Raw genomic sequence first — 17,130 nt, 5'->3', positions numbered from 1 at the left:
CCTCTCACCCTGGAGATGGCTATATGGAAATGCTTACTTCTTAAATTCAAAATAGAATAAATAAAATTAAAATAATAATAATAATAATAATGTCTATACTACTTATCTCTCAGGGTTGGTTGTGGAGAAAGATCCTTGGAGACCTAAATCAATCAATTAGCATTGACTGATTGTTGTCTATGTGCCAGGCCCTGGAGATGCAAAGACAAAGAGACAGTCACCCTCAAAGAATTTACATTCCATTAGAGGAGATAACAAGTACATTTATAAGCATACATTGAATAGACAGAAAGTAAATGTATAAATACAAAGTAAGATGACAGTGACAGGAAATGTGGTAAGTACTTTACAAACTTTTTCTCATCTGATCCTCCCAAATACCCTGGAAGATAGGTGCTGTTATTTAACCCCATTTTACAGATGAGGAAACTGAGGCAGAGTGACTTGCCCAGATTTACACAGCTAGTAAGTATATGAGAGTGGATTCAAATAATAATAGCTAACATTATATAGTGCCTACTTCATGCCAGGCACTCACAATAACCCTGGGAGGGAGGTGATATTATTCTTCCCCATTTTATAGATGAGGAAACTGAGATAGACAGAGGTTAAGTGAGTTGCCCAGGGTCACATGGGTAGAAAGGGTCTAGGGATAGACTTGAACTTGGATCTTCCTAGCTCTAGACCCAGTTCTCTATTTTCTAGCTGCCTCTAAACACACCGTGAAAATGGAAGTTGCTGAAAAGCAGGAATTATTTCATTTAGTTTTTCTACTCCCCATGCCTACTGCACATAGGTAAGTGTCAGAAGTGAGATTTGAACCCAGGTCTTCTACTCCTGCCCATTGCACCATCTACTATACCATGCTACCTCATAACAAAGTAAGCAAAACTCTGGAACCTTCCTCCACATAGAAGGAGTTCCCCATACCTGGAGGCTTTCATTCAAGCAATGCCTAGTGATGTCATTTGAGGCTCCTGCCACCTCTGAGATGCTACCATTAACCATGAGGCAGGACCTTAATTCAATCAAGCTATTCAGAATATTAAAACCCTCTTTTCCTCAGTATTAGGTTATTTTTGGTGGGGCTATCTGAATAATAACAACCCCCCAAAACAACTCAAAGGGGGAAAATTAATTTAATCAACTAAGGTAGTATCATATAATGAGAAAACAGGACTGATTTCTGCTGCTACTTACCTTTGTGACCTTAAGTAGGCAAGTCCTTGGTTTACCCATCTGTAAAATGAAAGGACTGGGACAGCTAGGTGGCTCAGTAGATAGGCCTGGAGTCAGGAGGGCAAGTCATTTAACCCTGTTTGCCTCAGTTTCCTCATCTGTAAAATGAGCTGGAGAAGGAAATGGCAAACCATTCTAGTATCTTTGCCAAGAAAACCCCAAATGGGGTCATAAAGAGTAGGATATAACTGAAAAACAAGAATAAAAAATTGAGAGGATTAGACTAATAATTTCTCAAGTCCCTCCCAGCTTTGATTGTCCTAAGCTCTATACACTAAGTTCTTTCCAGCTCTGACAATGTGTGTTCTAACGCCTCTCTCTGCTTTGGTGTTCTGTATGCTATATTTTAAATTCCTTCCAGCCCCGTGTAACTTGTTAAAAGATACCTCCCAGCTCTGCCATGCTTTGTTCTATGATGAACATTCTAAATTCCCTTTCAGGTTTGAAACTGTACAAATCAATAATAATAATATCTTACCTTTATATAGTTCTTTGAGGTTTACAAAGCTCTTTCTATACAATATCTCAATTGATGAGGCAGTAAGGTAACGTGGATAGTGAGGCACTTGGAATCAGGAAAACCTGAGCTCAAATGCTGCCTCAGACACTACCCTGGGCAAATCATTTAACTTCTTTCTGCCTCAGTTTCCTCATCTGTAAACCCCTACCTCATGGGATTGCTGTGAAGATCAAATAAGTTAACAAATGCAAAATGCTTTGTAAACCTTAAAGTGCTATGTAAATGCTATTATTGTTATAATTATTATTATTGATCAATAAGCTGCTTAGTTGAAATTATACCTAACACCAGGTTTGACTAGATCAAGACACACACACAAGACACATATAATTGACTGATTTAACTGAATGTGGACTGAGCTTTAAGTCAGGTCTATATCAGCACAATTCCAGAAGACAGAGGAAGCCAATAGCAATAATCTATTTTTATAGCCATTACAATTCCTATTTCCATAGAACTTGTCAGTAAGTCACAAGTAATCTTTCAGCACATCTATGTTCCAGGCACTGTGCTAAGCACTGTGGCTACAAAGAAAGGCAAAAACACAGTCCCTGCCTTCACAGAGCTTACAATCTAATGAGACAAACAATAACTCTGTACATACAAAAATAGATGCAGGGTCAGTTGCAGGGAGAAGATACTAACAGTGAGGAGTACCAGGAAATGCCTCTCATAGAAGGTAGGATTTGAGATGATTGCTGAAGGAAGCCTGGAGGCAGAGGTAAGAAGAGAGAGCATTCTAGGCATGAGAGACAGCCAGGAAAAATGGCCAGAGTCAGGAGATGGGGTCTCTGGTCTAAGGAACAGCAAGGAGGCCAATGTTGTTGGAACCTGGAGTGAATGTAGGGAATCAGGTGTAAGAAGACTGGAAAGTGGGCTCTTTATCATTCTAAACTTTTCCTGGAGAAAAGGAAAGAGACAGAAGACCAGAAAAAAAAAAAAGCCAGACAAGCAGAACAGGTTTGAAAACTATAGGTGGAGATATGTGAATGCATGTATATGTATTGCATGTCCATGTATGTCCTCATACATATATGTACATGTACACACAGATATATGTATTGTACAACATATAAATAATATATGACATTAAAATATGTATCTATGTATGTTTATTTTTTTAAAGCAAGTCTTATGTAACAGAGACCTGCAGTTTCATGTATTTGGGACAGCTAGGTGGCACAGTGGATAGAGTACTGGGCCCAGAGTTAGGACATTTTGCTATTGTTTAGTCATTTTTCAGTCATGTCCAACTCTTTGTGACCCCATTTGGGATTTTCTTGGCAAAGATACTGGAGTAGTTTGCCATTTCCTTCTCTGGTTCATTTTATGGATGAAGAAATAGAGGCAGAGTTAAGTGACTTGTCCAGGGTCACACAGCTAGTAAATATCTGAGGCCATATTTGAACTCAGATTCCTGACTCAAGGCCCAGGTCTCTATCCACTATGCCACTAGAGTCAGGACCTACCTAAATTCAAATCTAGCCTCAGGCATTTTCTAGCTGTGTAGACACAAGGCAAGTCACTTAACCTGTTGACCTTAGTTTCATCATAATAGTCCCTGCCTTCCAGAGTTATTGTAAGGATCAATTGAGAAAATATTGTGTAGCATTCAGCATAGTGCCTGGCAGGTAGTAAGTATTATATAAATGGTAGCTGTTATTATTAGTCCTTTTTTTTCTTACTCTACTGTGTATATGCAAATGCCCATTCCGTTTGGTGCCGGCTAAGGCTGGAATAAAAACAAAATTTAAAAACTCCCTCTCCTCATCACAGTTCCCTGAGGGAAGTAATATAAAATTGGGTGTGTTTTTTTTTAATATTTCATTTTCTTGGATCAAACTGATGACTTCACCGGTATAGGGAGTTCCTGGCAAGGAACTCCTTCTGACAATGTCGATCAGTGCCTGTAGAGTGCACTTGTCATATCTATCTCACAGGTGAGGAGATGGACAAAGAGGGACAGTGTGCCCAAGGTCATACCGGCCAGGAAGTACCCAAAGATGATGCGATGGAAAGGAAGTTGGACAAGGAGTCAGAGGATCTAAGTTCAAGTGCTAGCCAACATTGCTTGCTACCTCTGTGTACTTACTAAAGTGATTTCCTTCCTTTGGGTTTCAGGCCCTCCTCTATAAAATGAGAGGGTTGTAGTGGATGATCTCAAGGCCCCTTCTAGGTCTAAATCCTAAGATCTCCTTTTTCCCTAAAGAAAAATAATAATAAAACTACTCACTTGGTGAGTCACTCAAATCCTTGACTCTTGTTTGCCCAGAGGGTTCAGAGGATAACAGCTGACCCCATGAAGCCCTTCTTAATCAATACTGAGGGTAACAGGGGACCCAGAAGATAACTCACTTGGTACAATTGCTATTTATTTATTTACCAAAATGTTGCTCTGGATTTTATAGGCACTCAGGAGCATGGGGTCTCTCATCCAGCATGATTTTATTCAGGGCCATCGGGGGATAAAATCAAGTGGAGATATGGAAGAAAAATGGCCCCATGAACCCTCTAAAGCAATTGTAAAAACCCAGGAAATCAATAATTTGATAATTACTCTGAGCTCACCGACCTCTGTTTAAAATACAGGGAGCGCTCAGCAGGCACCTGGCAGGTCAGAGCCATAGCATAGCCCACGTCCTAGAAACATCCACTTGTCATTATTTTATTTGAATTATAAGTCACAGACTTGAGTACACTGCGTGGGTTTGGTGAGAACAGATCTGCCTCTTTCCTCCTTCCTGAAGTCACCGAGAGGTTCAAAGCAGTTCATCCCTGCCCGGCTTCTAAAACATAGCATCAAAGAATGCCAGAGCTGTGGGGGATCTTGGAAGTTCATAGAGCCCAACCCCCTCCTTTGACATAGGAGGAAACCAAGGCAAGAAAGGGGAATAAACTTTGCCACAATCTACAGTCTGCTCTTAGTCAATACTGAGATGGAGCCAGAGCCAGAGCCTATATGATTCCCACCTCGTTGACTTGTCTTTTCATAATACCAGGTTTCTTGCTTATGTTTTTCATAGTATATTAGAACTAGAAGGGACCTTGGAGGTAATCTAACCCAACCCTACCATTTTAAGGAAGGAAAAATTAAAGTCTAGAGAGGTCATGTGATTTATCCAAGGTCACACAGGTAGTCAGGTAGAGAGCTGGGATTTAAACTCAAGTCCTAAGACCCCAAAGCCAGTCAACTCTGCCACATACAACTTGCATGACCTTGAACAAGTTTTTTTCCTTTTCTGAGCCTCGGTTTCTTCATTTGTCAAGGAGGGAGCTAAACTATCTGAACCCATTCTAAATTCTACAATCCTATGACTTCTAATTCAAACATCTTCCCACTCAATCACAACAAATGTTTGGATGAATGAATGAATGAATGAATGAGCTAGTTAATTATCTGGCCCACTGTGGGACCAAATGCCAGTGTCAGACTGCCCCGCTCCTAATACTAAGATCTAGGTGGCTTTGCAGTTCTTTCCATCTGAACAGCTGTTCCATCATGCCTATACGCCAAGCCCAAATAAATAAATTAAGAAAACCAGAGAGAAGGAGCAGTCTAAGCTCCCCATCCCTTAAAGGACAATTTTTAAGCATGAAAAATGGCATCGGCTGGATTGTTCTGGAACCCACTGCCGTATGGGCATCAGTTCCTTCTCCCTGCATAGTAATGTGTCTTTAAAAAAAAAAAAGGAAGAAGACGAAGAAGGCACTGATATATGTTACAAGAAGTGTATTCTTTCCCCGAGACAGAACATTTTAATTTCCCGACACCTTTTAGTGATTGCTTCAATTTCCGAAGATTTTGATAAAATCATGTGCTTTAAGAGCGGTAGGATTGAATACTGGGCTCTAGCAGGAACACTTTAATGAAATGCTCTGGTTCTGTACTGTTTCATTTGACATAACCTAGCTCCGAGGTCTAATAAACGCCGTGTGATAAATGTTGGAGCCGCGATTGTAAAAATATACTTGTAATTGGGTTAATATGCCTTAAAATACTACCCATCAGTTATCTTTCTCTTTTCTTTTATGAGCTTCATGCGGGAATCAGCTGTAGGCTCACAGGGCAGTCCCCTTTTTTCTCCCACCCCCTTCTTCATTCTCTCTCCCCACCCTGTTTTCTTCCTTTTTTCCCCTGGTGATGCACTCTCTATCTCTCTCTGAGATTACAAAGCTTAGTCACACAGAATTTACAGCTGGGAGGAACCTTCATCTGGGCAGCCTCCTGCTGTTACAGTGAAATGATCCAACGTCCTCTGTTTGGACCAAACCAAAAGCCAGAGGGTCCAAGGATTTAGAACTGGGCAGGACCTCAAAAGCCACCCCCCCATTTAATAAAGGAGGGAAAACTGAGGTTCAGAGAAGAAATAATATTTATTCAAAGTCACCCAGGTAGGTGGTAGCAAAGTCAGGATTTGAATCTGGACCTCCTCATTCCCTATCCAGAGTTCTCTTTCCACTGCTTTCTTTATTTGGGGGCCACTGACGGTTTGATGCAATATCTGCTCAGATAAGGAGGAATGCATAGTTATCCCTTCCAAATCGCAGAGGTTAGGGGCATGATCTGGAAAATCTGCGTAAAATTTTTTAGCTCTCCATACCAGAGAAGAAGTCTGAATTACAATATTAAAAGATAAAATATGTTGATATTATACAATACTATGCATATATTTTGTACATTTCTGAATTTCTAAACTTTTTCAGTCATCTGCTGACCTCTCTGTGTCATCTGCAGCTTCTGTAAAACTCCCAAAAAATTCTCATTTAATTTCTTATGCCAACCCATGATAGGATGAAATCACAAATGGGGAAAGTCATGATAGGGAAGGCATAATTGCAATGCTCTACAGGCCTGCTCTTAGGGAAGGGAAATTGTTCAAGCTGACAGTAGCCTTCAGTCGCACCCTTGGACAGACAACTCCAGAATACTCAGTGTCACGCTGTGGGAAGGCACTGAATTATTAAGTTATGGGTTCATAGTATTTGGAGTTAGAAGGAATTTTAAAGGCACCAAATCCAGCTCTCTTTTTTTACAGAGGAAAGAGCTGATTCTCAGAGAGGAGAATTGACCACTCCCAAACACAAGATCCAAGATTTAAAAGTGAAGGGACTGTGGATGTCAGCTAGCCCAAGCCCCTCATTTTTTATGGGGAGAAACGCAGGTCCATGAGATCTGCGTGACTTTGGGCAAGGTAAGTGACTGATTCCAAAGCCATTGCTCTTGCCACTTGGCCATCTCTTCTCTTTGGAATCCGTTGAGATTTTTCCTGAGGATGGCAAGTAGGGGGCTCTGGGCATAACCAGTGAGCTACAGCTCATTGCAGATGGACTCCATCCATTGTCCTGTTGCATGGATGGGTACATATATATCGATCATACATGTGCATGTGTGCGTGTGCATGCATAGATGTACATGTGATCACCGCATGCTATGTGAAGGGAGGTATCAAACGCCCCAGAAAAGACAGCACCATGTGCTGATTATGATTATACCCTGGCGGATTCCTTCTTCCTGACCTTCTCTTATCCACCATGCATGAGAAGAACGGACTTAACGCACACATTCTTGACTTGGAGAAGGGTACCTATGCATGGCCAGAAATACGAAAGTGCCCAGAAGAGAGAAGAAAAGATGATTACAGGTGTCAGAAGTCAATGAAAAGTTAGAGGAGGTAGAATTCTCTAAGCCTGGACCACAGACAATCAAGAATAGACATGGTGTCTTTGGTGGTACATCAGGATGGTGACCACCTTCATGAACATCCAGATAGAAGAAACCAAAGTTAATATGTGGTAAAGACAGACTAGGGGCAACAGTTGTTCCTGAAGGAAGATCAGGGGTATTCATTCCTGGAGAGATTTTAAAATTGGTCCAGATACATATTGGGGACATGATATGGGGCTTCCTGCAAAATGGCAGGGATAATAATGATGGCAGCCATTTCTCTAGCACATTAAAGTTGACAAAGTATTCTGTCACACCAATCTGACAAGATAAGGAATGCAGACTATTATTTTGCCCATTTTACAGGCTATAGGATCCTAGGATCTTAAACTGGAAGGAAGATTAGACATCAAAATTGTAGAACAGCTGGAAGAGATCTTAGAGGGCATTTAAAGAATCTCCTTCTACAAAAATGAAAAGAGTCATCTTGGCTTCATATAATGGGTATTTCTTACCCAGTCCTTTGTTACTAAATGGGTGTTGCCTCAGACAAACTGAGGCCTGAAAAAGACCTTAATTAAGAAAGGCCATGGTTATCCATTGCATGGCCATCGCAAGTCATCTTGACTTTGTTTTGCCACTGGACTTCAATGACTCTGGAAGAGAGAGGAAGGCTGACAACTTTGTGCAGCTCTGGCACATTTCAATCCAATTCAGGTGCAAGTCAAGACATCACCCTTGTGATATTACTGGTCCTCTCCAAGAATGAAGGATGAACAACAACAACAACAACAACAAAGACTTCAAGTGATGCGGGTAGGAATGGGGTTGGAACTCACTGCCTCCAGCCAAAGAGCATTCTAATTTTGAATAGCTGTATTTATTAAGAACTTTTTCCTTATATTTACCTCTTTACACCTTTTACCCATTATTCCTAATTCTGCTCTCTAGAGCCAAGAAGAATTAGTGGATAGAGAGCCAGACTTGGAGTCAGGAAGATCCAAGTTCAAATCCTGCTTCAGACACTTTGTAGCTGTGTGAGCCCCAATAAGTGACTTAACCTCTGCCTGCCTCAGTTTCTTCGATTGCAAAATAAGGATAATGATAGTATTTACCTCCAGAGTTGTCATGAGAATAAAATGAAATAGCATTTATGAAGCATTTTACCAATCTATGTAAGTGCTAGCCAGTTCTAATCCCTCTTCCATGTCACATCTCTTCAAATGTTTGAAGACTGCTGTCATGTCTCCCTAAGTGTTCTCTTTTCTAGGCAGTTTGTACAACTGATCCACATGTGACCTTTCATGATTTTAGTCACCTTTTTCTGGTTATTCTCCCCTTAAGCTGTAAGTTCCTTGAGAGCAGCAACTTTCATTTGCTTTTCTTTGTGTCCCTAGCAATTAGCACAATGCCTGGCACATAGTAGGTGCCTAATAATTGTTTATTAGCTAACTGACTACTAATGAAGTTGACCCTTTGAACCAGGTTTAAGACTTTTGCCTTGGTCCATATTAAACTTCATTTCATCCGATTCAGCTCGATATTCAAGCCTGTCAAGATCTCTTTGAATCTTGACTAACCTCAAGTGTACTAGCTATCCCTCCCAAAATTGCATCATCCACAAATTGATAACCCTGCCATCCATATTTTCATCTAAGACTTTGATAAATAGCCCACATCAGACCAGCATAGAGCCCTAGGGCTCTCTATAAGGGACCTCCTTCCCAAATGACGTTGCACCAATAACGGCTCCTCTTTAATTTCGTCTTGTTGACTAGTTCTCAGACCCCCTCATTGTTCTAGCATCCATCTCACACAGCCTTCCCCCACATCCATGTGAATAACATAAGAGATCTGGCCACATGCTTTCCTATAAATTCTAGCTGCAGGAATCCCCTGCTCAGTCTAATGATCTAATGACCCTCTTGAAAAAAGGAAATGAGATCCAGTTGGCATGAATTGCTCTCAATGAAACCAGGCGGGCTTTTTGTGATCATCACTTTCTTAGCGGAATGTTTACTCACCAACTCTTTAATAATATATCATAGAATTTTGCCAGGAACCAAAGTCAACCTCACTGGCCTGTAGTCCCAATCTGTTTGGTTTTATAGGGAAGAAAACTGAGGTCCAGACAGAAGTGACTTACATAAAATTCTCTTCCTCTCTACCGTCCAGCTAGATATGATAACAAGGTCTGAGTCATATCCAGGTCTCTTTCTGAATTGCAGACCCTGATTGTAAGTCCAGCGCCTTGCACACAGTTGGTGCTGAGTTGAATTGAACTATGAAAGTCCCTGTGAATAATAAATAAATTAAAATTAAATAAATTAAAATAAATAAAAATTATTTCAAGTCAGGCTTCAGCTCAACATAAGGAAGTACTTCCAGCAATGGGATGGGCTAACTTGGCCTGTAGTGAGCTCCCTGTCAAACTGGAGATATTTAAGCAAAGGCCACATGGCTTCCTATGTGAAAATGTCACAGAGAAAATTCACATATCAGGTAGCAGTTTTAACAAGACAGCCCTTTCAAGTGGGAAATGCTATAACTCCTAACTGTCCTTTAAAAGCCCTGATTCTCTGAGAAGCCTTCCCCGATTCCCCCAGTGGTGAGGATGTTCCCCTCTCAAGCCTCCTATAATTGTCATGTACTTTTGTGAATCGTAACACTCTTTGTTGGCGTTAAATGCCCTACTAGACTGTAAGCTTCCTGAGGGCAGGGACCAAGTCTAATTGTTCATCTCTCCTAGAGATTGGTCCCAAAGTTTGTACACAATAGGTGCTTAATTAATGTTTGTTGCCATGTCCTGAACTGTACTGCATTGTGTTGTATTACATTATGTGATTCCAGACATGGTAGGAAAATCTATTTGATCAAAATCTCTTAATACAATAGCTGGCATTTATCCACAAAGTGCTTCCCATCCACTACCTCAACTGGTCTTCACAGGACCAGGAAAAGGGGAAGGGGCAGGGAGGGGACGGAGCACACATTTTATTGTCACCATTTCATAGAGAAGGAAAGAGATGTTCAGAGGTGAACCCACATGACCAATATTACAAAGCTAATAAGTGATAGGGCCAAGATTCAAACCAAGGTGCCCTGACTCTAAACCAGAGTCTCTTTCCACCCCTCCACACTCTCTACTAGATAGTCATGAAAGGAATGGAGAGGAAGAATCATTCATTCATTAACCCAAATAATATTGACTGAGCCCCAGCCTAGTGTGGTGGGAAGTTTCGGATGGGGAGGCAGAGCACCCACCTGTGTTCAAAACCTGTTTCTGCCTCTTTCTGCCCATGTGACCTTGGGCTCATCATTTACTTTTTCTGGGGCCCAATTTCCTCCATTGTAAAATGAGGGGGTCAGACTAGGTGACTTCAAATGTCCCCTGTAGCTATGAATTTATAGTTAATTGATGTAGAACTAGAAGGAACACAGGAAGATCATCTATTTTGACTCCTCTCATTTTACAGTGGAGAAAAGAGAGACCTAGAGAGGGGAAAGGACTTTCTCGAGGTCACAGGGAGTCATGATTTAAAGCTAGGTTCTCTTATTCCAAATCAGGCTGTCTTCTCATAGTACCATCTATCGGGGGGAAAAAAAATGCCTGGATGCCCTAAGAAATAAACCATTTCATTCATCCTGTGACCAAAGGGACAGAGAGAAGTAGGGAATAGGGATGATGCTCTGTTATAGTTGAGTTCATCCACATAGGTTCCCAAAGTGGGTGATGTTGCCCTCCGGGGCGGGGGAGGGAGAACAATAGGGGGGATGATAATAGCCTCAGGTGCAATTGGGAGGCATTGAATAAAAATAAAGGGGAGGTAGAAGCATAAGGAAAGAAGAGAAGAGAAGAAAATTTTGGAAAACTCTTCATACATGTTTTATCTGTCATATAACTGAGTTAAAGTAATAGTGATTACATTATTTTCCAAATAAACACACAAAATGCAAGTTATAACCGATCAATGGTTAAGTCCACTGACAGGTCTTAACAAGCAAGTGTGGCAGGTAAGAGTGTTGCTCACTGTCAGGAAGTCCAGCATACATTGGCAGGAATATGCATATATAATGATTTGTTTACAATGTGATACTATGTGGTTACATGACGTAATATTGTGTCATCAAAATTTCAATGCAGGAAAATTTACAATAAATTTGTATTTATTCATATTATTTAATATTTTATTATTTTACTTATTAATTTATTATTAATATGATATATTTAATATATGTGTGTTGTTATAAATAATGAATTTATTGTAATTTTTTTAATTATAAATTTACAATAAATTGTTCAATTTAAGATGCATCATTTTTTAAAAATATTTCATTTTTTTAAATGACACAAATTTTTAAAAATAACTTTTAAAGGCTTAAAGATAGTAGATTTCCAGGGGAATGCTGAGTAATTTTTTTTTAAAAGGGGATGGTAGGCCAAATAAATTTGGGAACCTCTGATCTACACTGACCAAGCCCAATGGACTTGGTCTGTCCAATTATCTGTCTATGACAGTTCATTTAGCAAAAAAATCTAGGTGGAAATTCCATTCATCTACAATCTATGAATTTTTTCCCAGTGGGGAAAGAGAAAGGGGGGGGAGAGAAAGAGAGAGAGGGAGAGAGAGAGAAATAGCTTACATTTCCATAACACTTTAAGAGAGACTCTTAACTTAGGGACCAAAAACTTAAAATAAAAAAAAAATGATAACTGTATTTCAACATAATTGGCTTCCTTTATGATACTTTATATTTTATTTTATTCATTTTAAAATATTATTCTGAGAGGGAGTCCACAGGTTTCACCAGATTGCTAAAGGAGTCCAAGACACCAAAAGAAAAAGGTGAAGAATCCTTGCTTTAAGGTTTACAAGGCACTTTTCCTCACAACCTACCTATAAGAAAGGTGTTATTAAGTCATTTTTCAGTCATTTCCAACTCTCCATTACCCCATTTGGAGTTTTTTTGGCAAAGAGACTGGAATGGTTTGCCATTTTCTTCTCCAGCTCATTTCACAGATGAGGAAACTGAGGAAAACAGGGTTAAATGATTTGCCCAGGGTCACACAACCAGTAAATGTCTAAGGCCAGAACTGAACTCATGAAGACAGATATTTCCAACTCCAGGACCAGTACTCTATCCACTGTGTCATGCAACTGCCCATGAGGAAGGTAGTATGATTATTATCCCCATTTTACAGATGAACAAAATGAGATCCTGAAAGGTGAAGTGATCAACGTTATCCAGCTAGAAAAGCTGAAGTGAGATTCATATCCAACTCTTCTGACAGGTATGATCTAATTCCCACTATACCATCTTGAATCTAATGGAAATCCCCTGGTCACCTGAACATTCTGGATTGATGGCTGATTTTTTTTTAACTTTTCCACCCATGTATTCTGGGTTCATGTAAATACAGTCCACATCTTCACCAGGGTTATAATGCAAAGAACACTTATTTTGGAGTCAAGAGACCTGGGTTCTAATTCTCCATGTCCCATGTGATCTTGAGCTTGTCACTTCAAAGCTCTCTGAACCTTTATGTCCTTGTCTATAAAATAAGCAGGACAACACTTCCTTCATCTTTCTCAAAGACCCATTGGGAAGAAAATGTTTTGTACCTCTTAGAGAACACTTACAGGATAGGAACTTCATTATTATGGCTATTATTATTATTATTGGCATTGTTCTCCCCATTTACAGATTATGAGACTGAGGAATGGCAGAGTAAAGAGATTTATCCAGGGTCTGGTGGCTCAATACTAGATCTAGTTGGCACTTAAGTCCCCCAGGAAGAAAAGGTCTCTCCTGTGATTTCATTGAGTCAATACTACTTAAGAGAAATGGGATAAGGTATGTCCTTACCTTGGGTGGGGGCCAGAAGCCAATTGCCAATTATGTGTATGTGAATTCCAGGTCGTAATGCCAGCTGTTGTCTGAATATCCCCTCCTGCTAACTCCAAACAAGAAGCCAGAGCGGGGTAATTGGATGGTATTATTTTCACATCCGCAGCCATGGGAGAAGGATCAGGGCAATGGGGCTGTGGTCTCCAAAACTCTCTGGAATTGACTCTAAATGCAATTCTGTTTAGGCACATTCCCGACTCCCGATAGGGAAACGAGCCCTGTGATAAGGTGATGGGGGTTCTATCAATTCTCTGTTGCTCAGGCCCCAGAATGAGATTACACAGGCTCTGCCAGGGATGCCGGCCTATCCCCCGCACAAAAGCCCAGCCCTGCGCATGAAATGGTATTTGCCTGTTTATAGGAAGAATGATGAAACTCTAAATGAATCGTTGACCTTTCTTGAATGACATGTGACCTGAGAGATATCTGAGGTGTAGATCACCAGCCGCTCTCTGCAATTGCTGCCTGCTGACTGAAAACAAACAATACAATATCAAATATGGCTTGAAAAAATTGACTTGGTTCAACACTGGACTGGGGTGGGGAGGGGGGCTGTGATGGGGGTGCTGGAGGGGAAAAAAAGTGAATTATTTTGACTCACCGGTCAGAACACATCAATTCATTTCACATCATCTTTCCCCAGGAGTCTGGCGGGGGTGAGGTAGTGGTTCAGAACTGTTTGGGTTGAAGCCATCACTGTATATCTCAAGATTCTCAGTTTATTTTCAGCAAACAGACCTGATAGGGCAGATTGACAGAGAGCTGATGGTTTCAGAAGAAAGATGCAAAACTAAACCAAGAAGCCCCCCTTTCCCATGTAGGCCTTCCACAGGGGGAAGTCCAGGTAAAAACCCAGTAACATCACACCCAACCCCAAGCTCTAAGAAACATGAGAGTGAGGAGAGCTGAGATTTAAGTGGCCGCAATGAAGAGACTGAATTTCTCTGGGTGGATCATGCAAAGGAGCTTGGTAGGTTCGAGCAAGCTGGAAAATGTTAGTCAATCATGGCTCCGTAAGAAGAAGCAGCATGATGGTTTAGTAGGAAGAATGCTGAATGGGCAGTTCTGAGACCTGGTTCTAAATCATACTCCCTAGGTGAGAGGCAACATGGTGTAGTGAGGCAGAGGATGGGGACCGAACTTAGCCAAGAAGACCTGAGTCATGTTCCAGCACCAAGTCTACCATTCATCAAATCACTGGCCTCAGCATCTTCTTTTGTCAAATGAGACGAGAAGGCCTCCAACGTTCCTTCCAACTCTAAAGCTGGAAAACTATGAAACTCTGAGCAAGGCTTCATCTGAAAAATAAGGGAGTCAGAGGCCTTGACTTCTTGGGTTCCTCATAATTCCAAGCCCTCTGATCCTAAGTGATGTAAAAATAAAAAAAAGGAGGGGTGGCTAGGTGGCACAGTGGATAGAGCACCAGCCCTGGAGCCAGGAGGAGCTGAGTTCAGATGTGACCTCAGACACATAAAGCTCACTAGCTGTGTGACTCTGGGCAAGTCACTTAACCCCAATTGCCTCACCACAAAAAGAAAAAAAAAATCTGACCACAAAAAGATGACCTGGCAGACTTGAAGGTGATAAATGTATTGCGCATGTGTGTGTATGTGTGCAATTTACTCTCATTTAACATGTTACATACAGTCTGCTTAGTGTCACAGACACAAAGAGAGCCACAACAGAGATCTGGCACTCAAGTAGTCAGGAAGATTCTGAGTGCAAATTTGACCTTAGATGTTTAGCTGTGTGACTATGGGCAAGTCACTTCTGCTCTCTTTGCCTCAGTTTCCTCAACTGTAAAATGGGGATGTTGATAATAACAACACCTACTCCCAAGATTGTTGCAAATGAGAATTTATTTTTTAAAAAAAGCACTGATCACAATGTGTGATATGCTATATAAATGCTTATTCCTACATAATGGTTGAAGTTGAATTTAAGATTGGGAAAGGAAGGGAACAAGCAATTTTTTTAACAGACACTTGGTTTGTAATTAACTCATTGAGACATACAGAAGGTCCCTAACCTGGTCCTGAGTCATTGGGAATAAGAACACACGTCAGGCAGCCAAACTTTCTATCCCTGAACTGGAATACAATTCCTATTTTTCTACTAGACGAAATAGTCCCAATCCCAATGACCCAATGAGGCGAAGGGATTAGATTTGTGGAAGAGGCTCTCTGGACTGCATCTCCGACCACAAACAAGGGTCAGTGGAATTTAAGAAGACAAGAATGAGGTCTCCTTTTACACTCCCGGGCTTTGCAGAGTACCAGAGTGAAGATGAGCCACTGCGAGGCCTGTAGCTTCCCTGAGAACGGCACGGTTATTGCACGGCCGAGGATGAGACACGTGGAGGGAAGGGCAGCATCTGCCCCAGCAGCTTGAGCTCATGGTGGGCTCCCCCAATCCTTGAGCCTCACTCCTCATCGGTGTCATTCAGAAGCGCTTCCTGAGGGTCAGAACCTGATGTCACCTGTTGGATCCCAAGGCTTTCTTTACCTCTGGATCTCTTCAACCAATTTACCATACCACAAACCAGAGAGAAATCGATGGCTACAATGATCACGGCAGCCACACGGTGCCAGCAGAAACACGTGGTGATAAACATGATGTTATCGTGAGAGAAGGTGGATACAGCACAAAGCCGATCTGCCAGGATCAGGTGCCATGGGCAATAACGAGGCTGGCTCAGAAGAGCTCTAGGACAATACTGTCCCTGAGGAAAACTTCAATGAAGGTGGAAATGGTTCCTGTAACCACCGGAAATAACAGGAGAAGGGGGACGTGCTGGTCCAATGGCGGCCGACCATGGGCATGCTAAGAGAAGAGAATAAATATCTTCAATGATTGCAGCCAACGATATTGGAAGCCGGTCCAGCCTAAGAGGGGTAACAGGGAAGAGGAAAGTGAGCATGTCCATGGGGCCAGAGAGCCCGCAGAGCAGATACCCGGTGCCAGGCTGCCAATTCACCAGTTTTATCCAGTCATGGTCATTGTACAGGTGCAAGGGAGGACCCATCTGGAACAAACTGCTCTGCAAAGATCCCAACTGCAGCAAAGAAGACAGCCCTCCATAGACGATCTCCATCTTTCGATAGCAGTAGTTCAGCTTTCTTCTTTTTCTTTTCTGACTTCTGTGTCAGAGTATTTCGACAACCACCAGATCCCGATGATCAAGAAGAAATTCCCCAGAGGGCATGGCCCTTGAAGTTGGTCATGGTGGTGTCAAGGGACCTGTGCGGTCAGTCTCGGTCTGACTCAGCCTCAGCCAGTGCCCTGCCAGTAGATAGAGAGGGAACAAGTATTATTAAGCACCTACTCTGTGCTAGGCGCTGTCCCAAGTGCTTTACAAATATCATCTCATTGGATCCTCACAACAACCCCAGAGGGAAGGGCTATTATTATGCCCATTTTACAGATGAGGAAATCAAGGCAGATAGTGATGAAGTGATTTGCCCAGGGTGACCCACCAGTAAGTGTCTGAGGCTGGATTCGAATTCAGTTCTTCCTAACTCCAGGGCCAGACCTCCAGGCACTGCCCCGCTCTGCTGCCTCATTTGGAGGAAAGGATCAATGAGTTCAGATTAGACCAGGCGTGGGGAACCTGGGGACTTGAGGCCACATGTGGCCCTCTAGGTCCTCAAGTGTGACCCTTTGACTGAATCCAAACTTCACAGAACAAATAGTTCCCCACCCTTGGACCACACAGTCCCCGATAAGAATACCAGCTCCTCTTCTGAACATTCAAAAACTGAATTTTTACATTTGTATACCTGAGCTGTCTAATCTG

At 41.7% G+C, this 17,130-nt stretch overlaps 1 pseudogene; it reads right to left on the bottom strand.

The window, feature by feature from the left end:
- Positions 1–15,756: 15,756 nt before the first annotated feature.
- LOC110212178 (transmembrane protein 45B pseudogene) lies at positions 15,757–16,558 on the bottom strand (annotated as a pseudogene).
- Positions 16,559–17,130: the final 572 nt, after the last annotated feature.

Source organism: Phascolarctos cinereus, unplaced genomic scaffold (assembly GCF_003287225.1).
Source record: "Phascolarctos cinereus isolate Bilbo 61053 unplaced genomic scaffold, phaCin_HiC Scaffold_9;HRSCAF=440, whole genome shotgun sequence".
NCBI classification, from domain to species: Eukaryota; Metazoa; Chordata; class Mammalia; order Diprotodontia; family Phascolarctidae; genus Phascolarctos; species Phascolarctos cinereus.
This window is presented reverse-complemented; position numbering and strand designations above follow the sequence as displayed.